General features: G+C 33.5%; 1 protein-coding gene across 3 annotated transcripts in view; it reads right to left on the bottom strand.

Moving 5' to 3' along the window:
* LOC140439716 (uncharacterized) overlaps positions 1 to 15183 on the bottom strand; it is a 241028-nt gene that overhangs the window by 6930 nt on the left and 218915 nt on the right. The gene's annotated exons all lie outside the window — the stretch shown is intronic.

Raw genomic sequence — 15183 nt, 5'->3', positions numbered from 1 at the left:
CAAAAAATACACAAGCCGAAGCTACGGGAACAATCCCAAAAAATACGCAAAAAGTGGAAAAAACAACAAAAGGAAGAAAAGAAGATTTCCCACCCCTCACCCCTCCGAAACAACATCAGGAAGGTGAAGCAAAAGCCGATCGGCGTCCTCCGTCTCCGTCACAGATGGACATCGAAGAAGCACCTGTAATCAAATTACAGAGTGTGAGATACACGGGTGCAATACTAAGTATTGCACAGAAACAGCAAGTTATCACAGCGAACAAGCTGTCGAGAAGTGGCAGGGAAACACTCATCCAAGCCAAGAACCCCGAAGACTACCGCAAAATGGTAAAAATCATTGAGAAATTCAATGAAGACAATCCAATACAATGGATTGCATTCCCACTGGAAGAGGATATTAAACCAAGCATGGTTTTGAGAGGGTTACCTCCAACTACGAACACGACTGAGATGTTCGAGGCCATTAGAGATGAATATGAAATAGAAGTCGTGTCGATTAAGAACATGACTTCAAGAAAGAGCGACAGGAGACATTTACCAATGTTTGTCATGACGGTGGAGAGGGAGGACACCGAAAAGCTAAAAAGCATCACTAACCTGATGCATATGAAAATAAAAATAGAGGACTTACGAAAAGCAACAGGGCCCACACAGTGCTTCAACTGCCAGGGTTACCATCACGCGCAGAGAGCGTGCTTTAAAGCACCTCGCTGCGTAAAATGCGGAGAGGAACACTCCAGTAAAAGCTGCCAATTGCCCAAAGACCAAAAGGCAAAATGTGCAAATTGCCAAGGACAACACCCAGCCAATTTCAGGGGATGCCCAAGATGCCCTACATGGGGACGTCAACAGCAGCCCCAACAAAGACAAAATGCAACGGCACAAAGAAGGCCACAAATCACTCCCGGCGGCCCCTCATACGCCCAGACAGCAAAAGCACAAGAAAAGGAAAACACCATCCTTATCTCAAGGCAACATCAAGACGGCCTAGTTAACTCTGTGAAAGAGTTACTAACTAGAGTAGTCAACGAGGCGATAGCAGACATAAAGCTAGCACTGAACTAGTGCAAGCAAATAGGGGATACTTGAGGATAGGCTCCTGGAATCCAGGAGGCATAAGGACCAACCAGAATATACTGGACGAACTGGTCAACAGATACGAAATGGATGTCGTTGCAATACAAGAAACGAAACTTACAAACAACATAAGTATAAAATTCCCAGGATACGACATATATAGGAACGACAACACAGCAAGATCAGGTGGCACAGCAATCTTAGTGAAAAAAGGCATAGAGCATATCAGATTAATAACAGTGCAACTAAACACTATGCAAGCAACAACAGTAAGAATACAAATGAGGCAAGGAGAAGTCAACATTACCTCCGCCTACGTGAGACCACAAGATCTACTGATCGACGACGACCTGAACACGTTCTTAAATAATGAACCCTCAATAATAATAGGAGACCTAAACGCAAGATCCCCTAATTGGAACGACAGAGCTACGAACCGAAATGGAAGACTATTAAACACATACATCGAAAATAATGACGACATTATGGCAATGGGCCCAACAGACCCTACTCACTATCCAGGAAACGGACTTCCCACACACATAGATATAGTAGTAGCAAAAAATCTAGGACTACAAACAGAACTACAAACGTTAAACGAAGGCACAACCGACTACAATCCCATCCTATTAGAACTAGGAACGTGGGAGGAAGAAAGCACAATCAGAAGAATTAAAAAGAAAACAAAATGGACAAATTTTAAGAGACTCGTGAGCACTGGAATAAATATAGTTCCAGTGATAGAAACCCCACGAGAAATAGAAGTTAAAGCCCTAGAGTTGGAAAACATCATCCAACAAGCGCTCAGAAACAGCACTACAGAAGAGGAAGTAGAAATGCATTCTGGAAGATTTAAGGATATACCACAAGCAATAAAAGACTTGATAAGGGAAAAGAACAGAGCAAAGCAGACAGCAAGAAGGACAAGGAATCAGGCAGACAAAAACAGATCAAACAGACTAAACAGAGAGGTCAAAACAGCACTACAACAACACCGTAGTGAAAGCTAGGAAAATCACATAAGAGATATGGAAGAACAAGGACCACACATGCAAAACCTCTGGAGACTCCAGAGGATTTTGAGAACCGACAGAAAACCAATCCCCCCACTACACGGGGAAAATGGAATCGTATACACCATAGAGGAAAAAGCAGAGGTAATGAGGAGTACTCTCGAGAGAGAGTGTACATTAAATTACCACCCAGACGAAGACATCGACTTCATAGAAGAAGTCGAAAGACAAAGAGAAAGACCTGATAATCCAAACGAAATTATCCCTCCTACAACACCAGAGGAGATAAACGAACTGATTAAAAATAGCTCGCCGAAAAAAGCACCCGGACCCGACCAAATCACAAATAGGGCACTAAAATACTTACCAGCGAGAGCTATAGTATACCTAACTAATATCATAAACGCTATGCTAAGATTTAAGAAATTCCCGAACAGATGGAAAGAGGCCCATGTCATAATGTTACCAAAGCCCGGAAAAGACAGCACATTCCCGCAAAATTACAGGCCAATAAGCTTACTACCTGCAATCAGCAAGATTGTAGAGAGAATTATACTCAGCAGACTACAAGCGGAAACAGACAGATTAGATATAATACCTGAAGCCCAATTCGGCTTCAGATCAGAACACTCCAGTGAGCTACAAGTGCTCAGACTAACAGAGTACATAGCAGCTGGATTCAACGATAAACAATACACAGGAGCAGCCTTCCTAGACGTAAGCAAAGCATTCGACAGAGTCTGGCATAAAGGACTAATATACAAAATGAGAGGATACGGGTACAGTGGAGCAATGACAAGACTGATCTCGTCGTACTTGAGCAACCGACGTTTCAGAGTCCGGATAGGACAAGTCCTGTCCGAACTCGGGAACCCGGAGGCTGGAGTGCCACAGGGAGCGGTACTGTCACCCCTACTGTACTCAATATACACAGCAGACATACCTAGAACACCAGGTACACTACTAAGCCTCTATGCCGACGACACAGCGATTGCGGCCAAACACAGAAACATAGACATTGCGGTAAATAACCTACAAACAGCACTAGACGACATAGAAGAATGGAGTTTAAAATGGAAAATAGCAATAAACTCAGACAAGACACAGGCTGTACTTTTCAAAAAGAGGCATCAGCAACCAGAAGAACAGGTAACTCTGCAAGACAATCCCATCGAGTGGAAAAGCGAAGCAAAATACCTCGGAGTAATTATGGATAAAGGATTAACATTTAACAAACACGTAGAAGCCACAGTACAAAAGGCAAACATGGCAAGAGCTTCTGTAAGAGGACTAACAGGGAGGAAAAGTAAACTCAGAATAAAAACAAAGATAAGACTAATAAATAGCATAATACTGCCCATACTGACATATGCATCCCTCGCCTGGGGACATGTATGTAACACATCAAAAAAGAAAATACAAGCGGCACACAACAACAGCCTTAGAGAAGCAGTCAACGTACCAAGATACGTTGCAGAAAGATTCCTCTTCAGAGAATTGCAACAAATCAGAGTGACAGACACGATGAAAGAAAGAGCTAGGACAAAGTTTGCAGATATAGAAAATCACCCCAATCACATACTAAGAGAGATGATGAGGTATGACGCTTTCCATAGATGGAAGCACAAAAGACCAAAACAACAAATAATAGAATAAAATAAAAAGTACTAGAGAGAAAGTAATACCAGAGAGAAAAAATAAAACACTAGAGAAAATAATAAACACTAGGAAGAAAACACTTCAAAATAACAACAACGCACACAGAAGACAGTTCGTAGCTCAAAACACCCAAGGACTATCGCAAAGCACAGAGTGGGCCCAGTTGCCTATAGACGATAAAGTCTATATTGTTATATTGTTTATATATATATATATATATATATATATATATATATATATATATATATATATATATATATATATATATATTTTCAATGTTATAGTATGGACTTTACACTAACTCTGATTTTTTGTTTCAGGGCCACCTACAAAAAAAAAATCACAAAAAACACAAAAAACCGACTTCGGCCACCAAAAAAATTAAAAAATACTAACAAAAACCGGCGCAAGCCACCAAAAAAAATTAACAAAAAAACCCATAAAACCCGGGCACGTAGGGCCCAACCCCTTGAGCACCAAGTCGCCGAACTGAGCCTAGGCTCAGAGCGGAGACTTGAGGCAAAAGTAAGCAATTTTAGTTCGCGGATAAGCCACATTATGATAACAGGATCATAGCGACAATGCGCTGTCCTGAGTTTTTGCAATCGGTTAGGAAACCATGTTGGGGTTCGATTACCCAGGACCTCCACATGAAGAGCATTTGGCTGATAGTTGTGCCCCTATCGCGCATCAGAGTGCTATAGGGGGGAAAGGGATGGTCTAGGGCATTGGAGCGCGGTGGGGTGACTCCTGTATTTACACGAGTTAACACACCTCGCTCCAATGAATTGTTACTCTTCTTCTTAAAGTGCCTATCCGTTCCGGATGTTGGCGATCATCACGGCTATCTTTACTTTATTTATTGCAACGCGGAACAGTTCAGTGGTGAATTCAGTGAATTGTTACACCCGAACGTAATTCTTAGGGGTGAACATGTCTCATAGGCTGGGTTTAATCAAATTGCTTGCTTGCTTGCCGTCTTCACAAATAGCCGGGCAGCGCTTAAGCCACTCAATTCAGTAAAGGTAAATTCTCGGCTAGTATGGAATTGTGTGGATACTCTAAATAAACTAGGAGACCGTAGCAAAGTTACAGTAGCCTGGGTACCACGGCACGAGGGTCATAAGGGCAATGAAAAAGCAGATGCAACGGTCAAACAAGGCTCATTATTGCCATTCATTGGACCGAAACCCTAGTGCGGCGTTGCAAAGACAGTAACAAGAACGGCTACAAGAAAGTGGGTAGCACATAAAGCGCAGCAATGGTGAAGAAATTCACAAGGACAAAGACAGACGAAACAGTTCATTATAGAACATACGCCAAAATTTACAGCATTTAATTAAGATAACAAAACTTTTTTAAATTATTGCTTTTTTTGTCTTTCATTAAAAAGTAAAGCATTTAAAATGAATTTGGGAGTAAGAAACTTAAAAAACTTAAAAGTCATATAAAAACCTTCAAAAGGGCGTTTTTAAAATTTAAAAAAATTTTATTTACTGCTTAAAAAGTTGCAAAGTAAGTAAAAAATTTCGGTTTTTTATAAATAAGAACTTTTTTAAAAAATTAACTTGTAGGGTTTAAAATATGAACAAAATTTCAAAGCGATCGGTCAAATTTTTTAACAATAATTATTATATTTGTTTTTTTATTGTATTTTATTTATCCCCAATTAATTTTTTTTTACACACAGTAAACAGTATAAGTCAGAAAATATTGAAGTTACAGTAATTCCACGGGCAGATTATGGAAGAAGATTTATTCTATCAATATTATTTAAAAAAAATAAGAGAAACAATTTTGAATATTGCAAAATTATTTTGCAAAAAAATGTCAATTTTTTGTTTATAAACAATTAATAAAAGAATAACTTTTTAACTGTTGCCTCCCCGAAAATTGTATTTTCCTATTTTTAAAGTATGCATTTTGCATTCTTGTTAACTTTTTGTTAAAAAACAACCAAAGTGTGTTAAATTTTTAAGTAATCTCTTCAATGTGTTACGGGTAGTTCGTGGTCGATCTGGATATCTTCTAGATAATAAAGTACATTCTGTAGTACTCATGTCACATTCTCCATGTATTAAAAGTAAATTTACGCATTCTTCATTTTTTAATTCTAAATGAACCGTTTCTATCACGTTGCAAAAGTGCCAATAACCACAAATAGTGACACTTACGACATATTCATACATGGGCTTCTAGAATAAAACAATCTCTTAGGCATTTAACTAAAATTTTCTTCAAAAGTATTAAATTTAGGTAAGGGGAACTTTATTACTATTTGAAAGACAACTGATATCTTTTTTCATTAAAATTAGAAAATATAGGTGTCTAATTTAAAACTATTGACTTACTATCGCTTGAAGTTTAAAGAAATGGTGTATCATTTGTGAACACCATGTATTAAGAAATTCGATTTTGATGTAATCGAATAATTCTGCTTGATCATAGTTAGGAAAAAAAGGGAAAGAAATTATAACAAAAGACTGTTTCTAGAAAAGTGTTTAATTAAAACTACACAAAACACCTTAAACAAAAGAGAAGACATTGAAAATCTTGGTACACAGTAAGAGAAGAAAAACGATATAAAAATTCTTTAAAAGTTACACAGATTAAAATGATTATTCCAAGTTCAAATGAGATAAAATTTATTTTATATTTGTTTGGTTATTTTCCTTCTTAATTACTTAGTAACATAAACTCTGTTGCTTGTTTAATAAGTGCAAACGAAACATGTTTACATATTATATCAAAATTTGCAATGAAGGTTTTCATAAACATAGACACTTCCTCTGTCAAACTAACCTAAAATAATTGATGGATTCGACCGTTACTTGATGGAAATTCATTTTATATAACAATAAAACACTGAAAACTTTGTTTTCAAAACTTCCACAAAATTTATTTTAAATTCTTATCACTACAGCTGTTTCGGCTGATTGCCTTTCTCAAGTGATATATTTTTGGCATGCGTTTACACTTTATAGTCTCTAATGAAATAAGTTGAGGAGAGGAGAACTGTTTGTCTCAAGTTGGTCATTCAGAATTATATCTGTGTTTTTTAATTTGTTTCCATAGATTCTAACAAAGATAGCTTAAGGCTTTATTTTGAATGTGAAGAATTTTAAATTCGTCATTAAAAGAATGATTATGATCTAGAAGGTGAAGTGCGTATGTAGAATCTGTTTTTCTATTATTGAAAGCCCTTTTATGTTCTGCTGTTCGTTTATTAAAATTTCTACCAGTTTGACCGATGTAAGTTTTTGGGCAGTCGCCACATGTAAGTTTGTACACACCACTGTGTAAGTGTTATTTGTGAATTTCTGTTAATCTATGTAACATACTATGATAGGCCAGTTTATGTTTTGTGGGATGGGATGATGAATTGTGAATAGTCGTGTCAGTATGGGTAGGTTTATGAAATATGGAGAAGTCATGTTTGTTTTTAAGTCTGATAATGTTTAAATCTAAAAAATTTATGGATTGATTTTGTTCTGTTTCTATTGTAAATTCAATATGACTATGAAGTGAATTAATATACGATAAAAATTTGTCGAGTTACCTGTTAGTTCCTGTGAAACATACCAGTACGTCGTCTACGTATCTCCACCAATATAAAAACTGTTTGAATATGAGATTTGTTTCTTTGTCTCTAGATGATCCATAAAAATATATGATAGCAATGGGCTTAGAGGATTGCCCATTATAAGTCCTGCACTGTTATTTGTATATATTTCATTATTAAATTCAAAGTAGTCCTGGTTTATGCAAACTTCAAGAAGATGTAAAATTTCAGATGTAATGATTGGATTTGTACTATTTTGGTCTAAAAGTTTTTTTACTAGAATAAAAGTTTCTGTAGGAGGGATACTGGGAAAAAGATTTTTTACGTCAAATGAAATTAATCTGGAGTTGTTAGGTAACTGAAAATGTTGTATTTTATTAACTAGTTCTATTGTATTTTTTATGGTAAATTTAGGTGAAAATTTAGTGTGTTCTAAAATAATCTCTAACAGTTTTTTTGAAAGTTTATATGACGGAGCTGTATAAAAAGAAACTACAGGTCTTATTGGGTGATCCGGTTTGTGTAGTTTAATGAAAGAGTATAATTTAGGAGGCTGTGGGTTCATGTTATTGAGGTATTTATGTTCTATTGGATTTACTATTGATTTTGAATTTTCTAACGCTAGCTTAATTTGTTTTTGATACTTTTCTGTTGGATCTTTGTGTAACGTTTCAATATTTTGATTATTTAAAAATTCTATTGTTTTCTTATTATATTCTATTTTATCTATAGCAATAGTAGTGTTACCTTTGTCTCCTTTTGTAAACACTATGTTGTTTTCTATTGATTTATTTTTAATTGAAATGGCTGTTTTATTCTCTTTGTAACAGGAATTTTTGGTTTCACTACACACATCTGTAATAGATTTTGTAATTATACTTTTTTCGATATTGTTTTTATATTTGTTTAATGCTACTTCACATTCTACACCTAAATATTCTAAAGTTTTCTGATTATTATGTTGGGGCAAGTTGTGTTTAAATCCTTTCTCTAAAAGTTGTATCTCGCTATTACTAAATTAAGTATCTGTTAAATTTATAAATCAATTGAAAAAATTATGGTTCAAAAAACTTTTTGTATAATGAATATTGGGTTTTTTACTATTGCAAATTAGATTATTTAGTTTTTTACACTGTGCATTGAATTTTTTATCTATTATATCATCTATATTAGTAATTCTCACGTTAGAATATAGGATGTCAAATTCTATATTATTTAATCTATAATTTAATTCTGAGTGACATACATCACGGCCAGACCAGATGGCTGAAAGACGACAGAAAATACCAATACAAGAAGCGAGATATCATAGCTGTTTATGTTAGGGTATTTGACTTGAGACATTTCTCCCTCAGACTAACAGTTCACCCCTCCTCAACCTATTTCATTAGAGACTATAAAGTGTAAACGCATGCCAAAAATAGATCACTTGAGAAAGGCAATCAGCCGAAACAGCTGTAGTGATATGAATTTAAAATAAATTTTGTGGAAGTTTTGAAAACAAAGTTTTCAGTGTTTTATTGTTACATAACCTAAAATAAATATAAAAAACAGAAGAGACATGGAAACCATAATAATAAAATAAGTTTTGACAGAAAGAAAAAGAAAATCAAATTAATAATGTCAAATGTTAAGTAATTTTGCTAATTTTATAATACAATCCTGACAAGGCCTGTTAAAGATACATCAACTTCATTGTTCTAATGTAGTTTTTTGTTTTAATTTTTAGTATGTTTTGAAAAAGAGAGAAAAAGATTAGGACAAACAAGAACAGCAATCCGACAACTTAACTCAGTATGGTGGGATAGACACCTAAATATGAAGACAAAAACGCAGATTTATAAAACATTAGTGCGAAGTATTATGACATATGGGGCTGAAAATTGGATCATAAACAAGAAAATCAGCAGTAAGATAGTAGCAACAGAGATGGAATGCCTGCGAAGATGCTGCAGAGTAACAAGAATGGATAGGAGAAGTAATGACGAAATATAGCAAAGAACATCAATAGAAACAGACATACTAACATATATAGAACAAAAAAGACTAAAGTGGTATGGGCATGTAAGAGGAACTAGCGACAGCAGATGGATAAAGAAAATAACCGAATGGAGCCCCATAGGAAGGAGGAAAAGAGGACGACCCCGAAAATCCTGGAGGAACGAAGTAGACGACGCCATGAGTAAGAGAGGACTGAACGATGGAGAATGGAACAACAGAGAGAGATGGAAACGGTTGAGCGAGGGAAGGCAGTGAATACTGTAGAATCCCTAAATATATATATGAAAAAGAGTTGAATAATCTCGAAAGCTTAGCAAACCTTAAAGAGTTTTACTTAAAGGCCAGTTTTGACTACAAGACCCAAAATATCTATATATATTAATACTCACCTAGTCACTAAAGCCCTTTCCAAGAATACATATATATATATATATATATATATATATATATAAGTACGACCGTCGGTTGGTCGGTCGTATATATATATATATATATATATATATATATATATATATATATTGACGGTAGTACTCCTTTTCTCGATATATATATATATATAAATATATATATATATATATATATATATATATATATATATATATATATATATATATATATCTATATATACGGTGTAGGTAAAAGTTTATGGTCGGTATCGTAGAAGTTAACAGGATATCTAACACAGATATAAAATCATATTTTCAGCGAGTAGGCAAAGATAACAATCATATTTCCCCTTGATCTCCCCTCTATTATTTTATTAAAACATTGCATTGATTAAAAAAATTGGCGATCAGTGGCGTGGTTATATTGCCATTCAAAACTGGATGATGATAATAAAAATGAAACACTAATTGACACACATACTGGTACAAAAATAAATCCATGAGAAATTTACAGATTTGCATTTTTATTTGACGAAATTGTAACCTAATTTCCAATAAAACAAGATAATTTTCGCAAAATCGTCATTCGTCAATCCTCTTCAATGGTAAACTGCATACTAGACAGGTTGAATGCTATGCTATGTATTTTAGACGTGTGTCGTTGACGTTTTTATCGTTAACAAAACTGAACCGTTTGTCGTAAACAAGTAACTAAGTGAAAAACTAGTTAAATTATTCAACTAGTTGATTGTTTAACATTAGTTTCAAATAAGCAAGTACATAAACAAACATATTGGCTATTATCGTTTATGTGTATATGTATTAAAGTGAAAGAAACTAAAGAAGAATATATTTATTATAACTTGAAAAATAAATTAAACAATACAAATAGTGAATAGTACTTACATTTAGATTACACATTATTATTAAATAGCGAAGTCTAAATTCACATTTAAATACATAAGTTTTTCCACTTTACTTGTTGTTAACCGTGTTCTTCTTTGATTTAAAATTAAACCAGATTAAGGAACAGATGTTGCTACAATATTACAATATTTTATGAATATATGACTTAAGTCCATGGTGTATTTTTGATGAATTATTTGGACATGACTCATCTAAAAGTACACCTGTATCGAGAGCTATAAAAGTACTCGACATGTATTTGTCTGATGACATATTACCCAGAAAAAATTCGAACGGAGATTGGAACTGTCCATTACAGTGGTGGAAAAACCATCGCCATGTATATCCTAACTTAACCACTATATTCATAAAATATTGTAATATTGTAGCAGCATCTGTTCCTTGTGAACACATGCTCAAAATCTGGTTTAATTTTAAATCAAAGAAGATAACAGTTAACAACAAGTAAAGTGGAAAAACTTATATTTTTAAATATCAATTTAGACGATTCTCTATTTAATAATAACGTGTATGTAAATGTAAGTACGATTTACTATTTGTATTGTTTAATTTGTGTTTCAAGTTATAATAAATATATCCTTCATTAGTTTCTTTCACTTCAATACATATACACATAAACGATAATACCCAATATGTTTATTTATGTACTCTCTTACTTGAAACTACTGTTACACAATCAACTAGTTGAATAATTTAACTAGTTTTTCAACTATAGTTTATTTTTATGAACGAGAGAGTAATTAGCATAATGTTAACTGGTAGCTCCGACCACTCCATGGGCGTGCTCAAGATTAATTGAAAAATTACTTTGAATAATTGTAAAAAATAAATGAATTATTTCAGTGTTATAAAGTGTTATGTGTATGTAAACAAAAGTGACCTCTTTTATCACACACTATATTAGAACTGACTGGCCTACATTAAAAAGGATTTTAAAAAATTCACATTTTTTTTAATTTTTAAAAATTACAAAAGAGAAAGAGTTTTTAAAACCGTCTAAGGTATGTTAAATAGATGAATAAAAATATTAATATAAAACTTACAGCTACTTGTTACAAATCCAAATCAGATTCAAAAGATGAACTTTCAGAACCAAGATTTATAATAACTGGCTCGATCATTTTATCAGTAATATTGTCCAGCTTCCACATTTTTTCCTCTTCTTTAATAGTGTGATTTACTGCCTTTTCCCAGTTTTCAGGTTTTACATTATTTACGGCCTCCAAAAACAACTGTTTAACATCATGAATTTTAAAAGTGGTATTTTTTCTTGAAACTTCACTCTTTATCTGTGCCCATACCAGTTCAATCGGGTTTAAATTACAATGATATGGTGGGGATCTAAGTACTGTCATTCCACGATTTTTGGCAATTTCATCAATTTCGTATTTTTTAAATTTTTCTTTATGAAGGGCACACAACGAATAAAGTTCCTTTCTTATAGATCCGGGATGGTACGTAATATTTTTTGAACTCAGCCAATTCTGCAAGTCTTTTTTTAACCACTTGGTTGTGGGCAGTCCTTCTATAAGGCTGGAGTGATAACTTGCATTATCCATTACTATTACACAGTTCTTAGGAAGAAGATCTATCATTTGTTCGAACCATTCTTGAAAGACATCAGCGTTCATGTCTTCATGGTAGTCACCGGTACGAGTTGATTCAAAAGTTAATAAACCACCTTCAACAAAACCGTCTGAACTGCCAATGTGTACTATTATCAGCCTGCGTCCCTTTCCTGATGGTGGGTTTAAACCAGTAGATAAGTTATTTACAAAAGCGTGCCTTTGACTTGTAACAGTTTCATCCTGCCAAAATTTGTTTGGTGTATGACCCTCGTTGATCCATGTTTCATCAAGATAAAATATTTTTCTTTTTTTGGTTTTTCATTTCCTTTATGGTTCTTAGAAAATGTCTTCTCCATATGACAATATCGCTTCTTTCTAATAAAATAGACTTTCTGGGATTCTTTTTCCAGCGGAAGCCTACTTCTTTTAAAAGTTTCCATAACGTACTTCGACTCATTTCTGGGTAATCCTTATCATCTCGAACTGAGACAAGAACTTTATCCAATGTTGGAAATTCTTGTCTAAAGAAGAATTCATGCACTTTCCGTCGAAGTCCTTCTTTAAAATGATATTCTATTTGAAATTTTGGTTTCCCTGGAGCATTACGTGGCATTTGAAAACTACCACATTTCTCTTCTTTAATAACTCTGTAAATCGTAGATTTCCCAACACCAAGTGTACTGCTAACTAACTCAACGGTCTCATCAACACTTTCACATAAACGTTTGTCTGTAAATGATTTAAAACAATTAAATATTAATGTTTTTTCATTAACTGTTAGAGGACCAATTTTTCGGCGTTTACACGGCACTTCCAAATTTTCCATAACACTAGTATACACAATAAACTGCACCTTGCAACTGAAGTACCTACTTTTAGTGAACTGTTAAGAATTTTGAATACGCCACTTGGACCTTCCTATATACAAAATGGAAAAACCCACTATCACATTTTCTGTGGAATAAGTTTAGAAGGTAATTATCTAGTCAATTACTGTCGTAGATTCCTGGAATTAAAGAATTAAATGTTTGATTGTTGAAACCCTTACTTCGTGGAATGCACTCATTTCAGATAAAATAAAACGTTTTATTCTATCTAAAGAATTAAACTTTATTTTGCAAATAGGCAAAGAATTAAACTTTATTTTGCAAATAGATAAAATAAAACGTTTTATTTTATCTAAAGAATTAAACTTTATTTTGCAAATAGGTAGGAACTTATTAAACTTTTATTGGTTATATATAACCAATAAAATAAACATCTTACATTTCTTGCATATTCATTAGTACCTGTTAACCTCCATCACTCCGACACTGGCAACCTTATTTAGGGATTAGTAAACCTTACAACTATTGTATAATATTCTGCTCCAACCTTTATACCTGGTGGTCATACTCAATTTAAAATTGTTTTCCTATATACTTCTGTAAACTTGTTGACAAATATCTGTTTTTCATTGAGTCACATTGAGTTTAGTGATTTGCATACATAATTTATTGTTTTATTACTCTCTCATACATAAAAATACACTATAGTTACTTGTTTACGAAAAACGGTTCAGTTTCGTTAACGATAAAAACGTCAACGACCCACCTCTACTCGTTACCACAGTATTAAAATCAAAGTGTCCTTATTTTGACGACGCGACGTTCGACGTTGCAAAATAATTTTGTATGAACCTTTTTTGTTGTGGCGTCATAAAGCAGTTTATTATTTTTATTGGGAATAAGGTATAATGTGACTTTAATTTGATGTGATTTAATTTGATGTGTGATTTATTTTGATGTTTAGATTTCCAATTCGGAAATCGTACTTAAAATACGAAACATTAATAAATTTTATTTATATAAAACGATTTCCGAAGTGGAAATCAAAACGTTAAATTACACTTATTGTAAAGTAAACTTGTGGCACATTCCCAATAAAAAATAGTAAGCTGCCATTTAAATCAATTCGCCCAAATTTGATTATCTTAGAACATTGTTCAAATGATAAAAAGACAACCGTTTCTCAGTTGTTATTCGTTTATGGCCTCCTTCTTGCCGCGGACATAATCACCAGTATTCTTGGTACCGACGATATGCTCGGGACACATCAGATTGGCTTAAATTTAGTCGATTTGCCACGGCCCTCTGGCTGAGGCCTTCTCTCAATAATGCTACTGCTTGAGCTGGTCTGACGGATGTGGTATCCATTTGTAATGCAGTTGCGAACTTAAGTGACTGTCGTAGTAGTGGGTTGCTATGGAACTTTATGCGTACGATGTTAAACGAACGCGTTAAGTCGGTGCGTGTCGATTTCAATGAGCCAAATTCTGACCCCTCTCTACATGTTGCATTATTTATTTGTAATACGTCATCCGATTTACCAAAAAACAGAACTTTTTAAAAAATCAATAATGAGGTTAATGATTATACACTAAATATTTTTAAATAGACACTTTTTAAATTGAAACAGGAGACGTACTTTCGCATATATACATATATATATATATATATATATATATATATATATATATATATATATATATATATATATATGTATATATATATATATGTGTATATATGTATATATATATATATATATATATATATATATATATATTAAACCTTAAACTTAAATAAACTTAATTAAACAGTTTGCGCTTGGACTATGGATCGACCTGAATCGGAAACCTCAACTATTGAAATATTATTTATTTTTCTAATGTATAAAATTGTCATTTTAAATAATTATTATTCAGTCTGATTGTAACCGTTAAGGACGAAAATTTATTATATTCATAAAACTGTGAGTTTCAAAGCCGGCCGATTTTGAGACCACATTTAGAAGCTTTTTGGACGATCCCGTTGAAAGACAATCTTTTCCTAATTTTGCACATTAAAACTTTAAGATATGTTTTTTCAAATGCCATTAATTAGATCTCTTAATTGTTATAAACAAAGCTCTTGTGAATTAAAAAAGAAGCAACTAACTTCGTCCCAAATT

Source organism: Diabrotica undecimpunctata, chromosome 4 (genome assembly GCF_040954645.1).
Source record: "Diabrotica undecimpunctata isolate CICGRU chromosome 4, icDiaUnde3, whole genome shotgun sequence".
Taxonomy (NCBI): Eukaryota; Metazoa; Arthropoda; class Insecta; order Coleoptera; family Chrysomelidae; genus Diabrotica; species Diabrotica undecimpunctata.
This window is presented reverse-complemented; position numbering and strand designations above follow the sequence as displayed.